This window comes from Gekko japonicus, unplaced genomic scaffold, assembly GCF_001447785.1.
Source record: "Gekko japonicus isolate JY-2015 unplaced genomic scaffold, Gekko_japonicus_V1.1 scaffold316, whole genome shotgun sequence".
Classification (NCBI taxonomy): Eukaryota; Metazoa; Chordata; class Lepidosauria; order Squamata; family Gekkonidae; genus Gekko; species Gekko japonicus.
Window position 1 is genome coordinate 332229 of NW_015169784.1, and position 5425 is coordinate 337653.

A 5425-nucleotide genomic window follows, 5' to 3' on the forward strand; every position below is an offset into this window, starting at 1 on the left:
TCTTTAAAGCCCCGAATGACTTGGGACCCAAGTGCCTGAAGGACCACATCTGTCCTGTAAATCTGCTCATGCTTTGAGATGTTGATTCTGGTGCCCTGCTATATACATACATACATGGGGAGAAGTGAGGGTGGTGGATATTCAGGGCAGAGCTTTTTAGCCAGAGCTCGCAGATTGTGGAATTCCCTAGCTCATCACGCTCCCTCATTCGAGATTGGTCCTTTTACACATATATTCTGGAAAGTGCGTAGTGTTTCCTTTCCTGATCTTTTAAATCTTATTTCTAGTTCTGTCTTACTGTTGATGCTGTGATCGGCTTTATTCCCTACTTTTATTGATTTGGAGCTTCTTTTGTTAGTCTTACATTTTCTCCTGCCGATTATTATTGTCTTAGTGTGTTACTTTGTTGCTTGATGCTAGGTTTTTTTGTTTTGTTTTTAAGTTTAGGTGTGGGGTTTTTTGTTGTAATCTGCCTAAAGTTAAATAGAAAAGTAAGACATGAATTTGCCAAGTAAATGAAGAACATTTGTGCCAAGGAAAATAAATATACGTCAATTCTTATATATTTTTTTCTGTTTTTAAAAAATGGCAATGCTAGTGCAATATCTTTGATCTTTAAATTAACTCTTATGTGTTTTAGATCCTCTACTCCTGAAAAAGAAGTTCCAGTGATCTTCATCCATCCTTTAAACACTGGCCTATTTAGGGTAAAAGTGCAAGGAGCTACTGGGAAATTCAACATGGTCATCCCGCTGGTGGATGGGATGATAGTGAGCAGAAGAGCTCTAGGTAGGTCTTGGAACCTGTTAACAGTTTACTTGTCTGGCTTAGGATACTAATGCAGTGGAATAGGGTGGATCCGAACCATGTTTTAGCTGGTGGAAGACACTTCTGCCATCATAAAAGGGTGGGTTCCCTTTCCCCCCTCCCACTGCAGGCCTTCCCCCACCCTGTTCCTGGGGAAATACTGACCCTTTGGGCATGATTTTTGGAATACAACAGGCTGCATTGGGAACATTTGTTGATTACACAAGCACAGTTCTGCTCCACTAATATTTGATAGGATACACCTCAAAGATTCTCCCTCGAATCTCTTGTTCTACTTAGAAAAGTACTCCCCCCCCCTTTGTTCAAAAGCTCTTCCTGTGGAAGTATTTCAGTGAAGGAGAGTAGCCTAGGAGATGGAGGCTGAGGGACTCAAATTTTAGCTGTGTCTAGAGGAAGCATAGCTGGTGGCCGGGGAGACGGTAGTGTGCTGATATAACACTTTTGATTTCTTTTCTGTTTACCCAGTTATCCAAGGGGGAGAGGAAAAAATATGAGCTGTGGTGGGGGAGCTTAAGTCCCCCGCACCAAAATGGAGTGGGATCAATGTTCCCTCTAAGCTGTGGAGTCTTGTGAGCGAAAGATTCTACTTTGTGAGCTTCTGGCATTAAAGTTGTGAGCGAGCAATTTGGCTACTGCATAAATCAGTTTGCTCTGGAGCCACCCTTCCTGAGCGAAGACAAAAATGTGTGAGCTGGAGGCTAAAAAACTGTGAGCTAGCTCACACTAACTCAGCTTAGAAGGGACACTGAGTGGGATGATAGGATTCCAATTACTCTGCACTCAAATGAAAACCTCCAAAAGTATAAGTAGGATTTTAATATTTAAGTGGTTACTTTAAGGCTGACAATTGTGATAAGTATCCAAACCCTCACAAGTCATACTGACTTGAGCGAGCTAAGAATACTTTCTTTTGGCCTCAAGCTGTCTTTAAAAATAATGTTCCCAGGATTGTTAACTTGGCTGTTAACTTCTTCTCCCCCCCCTCCCCCCCAAGGCTTCTTAGTGAGACAGACAGTAATAAACATTTGTCGAAGAAAAAGGCTGGAAAGTGACTCGTACAATCTTCCTCATGTCCGCCGAAAACAGAAAATAGCTGACATTGTCAATAAATACAGGAACAAACAGCTGGAGCCGGAGTTTTATACCTCCCTTTTCCAAGACGTCGGGCTAAAAAACTGCAATCCTTAGACCAATATCCTTGAACAATTCGATCAGAGCTTGGTGTCTTCTGTAATGAAAAGGGAAAAAAACGACCTTCCCCATCTTGGAACTCTTGTATAAAGAAACCACAACTTGAGCGTGACCTCTGCTTTTGCTGCAAGGAAGAAATGGGGCCTGGACCTGGGTCCGCACCCTGCAATTTCTGGATACAGCCCCACACCACCAACTGCTGCAGAGGGATAAGCTGTAACATCTCTCACCATCAAGCATTGCTTAGCAGTCGACAATATTAGTAAGTGAGAGACGGTGAACTTCGCTTCTCATAGCTCATACTGTCCCACAGTTGCATAAAGTGCCCTGTATCTGGGCATAGATCTAATGTCTGGAGTTTCAAACTTAGCTTCTCAAGCAGGTTAGGTTCAAGGGCAAGTTCTCTCAGACACCATAACAACTGCAAGGCAGCCTCTGTGCAGTTCACTAAATTCTGCTTGCTTACCCACTTCATGACCAGTCCTGGTGCCAGACTTTTTTTGTCCCCCCGGATGAGAGACCCAGTGGCTCGCCTCAAAATCTAAGGTGTCTGCACCATGGATCTATTGCTCAGCGTTTGGTCACCAGTGTAGATTACTGTCACCACCTGCCTGCTGCTGTGGTCTGTTTTAATATGAACATTCTGAGAAGGAGGAGAAGGGAGCAAAGAAGATGATAGCTACCTTGGGCCAAGGATAGACATTTGGGTCACTAACCAGCTTTGGGCTATAGGTGTGTTGCCTGTATAGTGGTTGTTTCCTGTGATTGAGTTCATGACTAGCACTTAGTTACAAGTTTGTCTTCTGGATGGTTGTAGCTTTATTTCTCATTGATAGAGAAAAGTAAAATCGTAATTTACAGAAGAGAATGCAATTGGAATGTGTCTTATCTTTGTATTCAGGGATGGAAAACTGGCACCGCCAGAAGGAACCATCTATTGGTATGAAAGTGTTTCCTTGGTCCCATTCTACTTCATTGGTTGCTGTGTTTTGTGTTAGGCGTTATTTGAAGAGGAAACAGACACACAACTGCTGTTTTGGGCAGAAACCCTATGCCCCTTGGCACATCGAGTTCTGGCTTTTGAGGGGGGGGGGATCCTATTGCTTTAAAGGAGAAAATGGGTTTTCTTGCTGTTGAAATCTAGATCTGAGTCAAAACACCACAATTTTAATAGAACTCCTTTGATGCTGCTAAAAGGTTTAAAAATCAGCCTATACCTTTTAGTCTTCCAGAAGAGAATCCATAAAATCCATACTTGAGGAAAGTGCTTTCTCAGAGCAGTATTTTCAGAGATCAGAAGCACCCAATCCTAAAAACATTTATCATGCTTCTTGAGATGTACATCTCATTGACTTCAATGGGACCTGCTTCCAAGTAAGCATATAATATTTAAACCAACGGGAATTAAGTTCCTGTGTTGCCAGCTTGGTGTGTTGCTTTTGGAACTTCTTTCTGTTGTGACTTTGTAAAGCCATTAACTGCAGTGTGATGCATGTTGGCCAGAACCCTTTGTGGTGCTCTTGCTTAACTGCGGGAAGTTGCTGCAGGTGTCCACAGTTAAAATGTTAATTATACCTACTCAGAAAGAAGCACCATCAAGCTCAGTGGGATGCTTCATAGAAAATGTGTTTTAAGATTTAAGTGCCAGTATATCCTTGTATGTTTTCAGCTGCTCTAGGAACATAACTGAGAAATTCCATAGGGTGGCTAGCTCTCAGCATCAGGTATCCCTTGCTACTCTACCTTTTGTTTTCAGAATTAATACATGAGCAGGTGGCTCATAAGTGATCATACAGTATCTTTGCTTTTATTTGTTCGTCTCTGTTAATGAGCGCCTGCTTTCCCTGGATGAGTTAATGGCCAGTAATTTTCTGCAGCACACAGAATTCTCTCCCAGTGTTAGCAAACAATAGTCTTTCGGCTTTTACATTGTCTGAATCGAATGAGTTTGGTATATTCATTTTCTATGCCCATGTATACCTGTAGCACAGAATTAGAACATTGACTCTGTTCCTCTTGATAACCATATCTAAAGTATTTGCAAAGCAGTTGACCTCCACTGGTCTGTGCCTTTTCCTTTTTATATTCAGTCATTCTGGTGGGTAAGGTTGGAAACTTTGAAAACCTTGAATTTGTGTAAAGAATATGGAAAACAACTGCATAGTACAGTTTTGCTTAGTTAGACCTGTATTTCTAAATATTAATATGCAAGACACTACTTGTGAGAAGAATCAGTATAAAGTGCAAAGGTAAGTTACCCTTTGTATCATTAAGATCATAAGAAAACAGATTTTTGAAACAGGCTTTCAGTTGCTGAATTTTTAATGCTTTGGAACATAATTGAATTGGGCCAAAGCAGCAGACATGTCTAGTTGTGGAGTAAGTTGTGAAGCAAAAATGTATGGGGAATCAGACTGTTAATTTGGAAGCTTTACATTAATTTCCGTGACTGAGGTTTTCTAAAACAGCTCCTTGCAGAAGTACTGTCTTCATGACTCTTATAGTAAGGAAAATCTGGCTTTCTGCAGCATTCCCTTAACACAGGGGATACCTTTCTTCATACAAAATGTTATTGTGGCTGTGTAAGGAGAAAAGTGGCCCATGAAAAACATCACAAAGGGCCTCAGGCCTTCTATGTAAAAGACTGAGCAATGGATCATGCCGCTTACACTGGAGTAGTATCCATGCTTGAAGTCTTGGTGCAACTAGCACTATTTTTTTTAATATAAGGGCACAGAATAAAATCACTCCAAAGTCTGACATGTTTGGTGGTCTTACCAATTAACCCACAAAATTGGAATAGGAAATAATGCTGCCGATTAAAATAGTGGGTGTACCGACACTTGTATAGCACCTTGCACTTGATACTGAATATTTGCCAGGAATAGAATAGTGCATGAGCACTAAACCAACTTTCACTCTTAGACAGTGTTCAGATCCATCATGCGACCTGTCACATTTAGTCTTTGAATTAAATGCCATTATTGTACTACTAAACCTATGCTAGATATATGTGGTTGAACAATTGATTGTCTGCATATAAAAAGAATTGCCAACATTAGCTATAATTGTTTGAACCATGTACATACTCTGCATCAATGGCATTAGTTCATGTGATTAATGACTGCTCAAACTATCTTTCTGAGTTGCTCAGATGAGAAAAAAGTGTCTTAACCTACACTGAGAGAAACTTGGCCAAGGTTTGTGAAGCCCCATCTGAAATAAATTGCCTTTAATTATATGCTCTCGAATTTAAAGACGTGCTCTTGGGTAAGTGACGTTTCAGGGCATTAGTAACTCTGCCATAAAGCTACAAGTATCACCTTTCTATTGTGCATGTCTCTATTTATCCCCAGGATCTGACAGGACTTTATAATTTGCTTGAAGCAGCCTTAATTTAGCCTAT

General features: G+C 40.9%; 1 pseudogene; it reads left to right on the forward strand.

Annotated features, from left to right (window-relative positions):
- LOC107115236 overlaps positions 1–2016 on the forward strand; it is an 82716-nt pseudogene extending 80700 nt beyond the window's left edge.
- The last annotated feature ends 3409 nt before the right edge of the window (positions 2017–5425 follow it).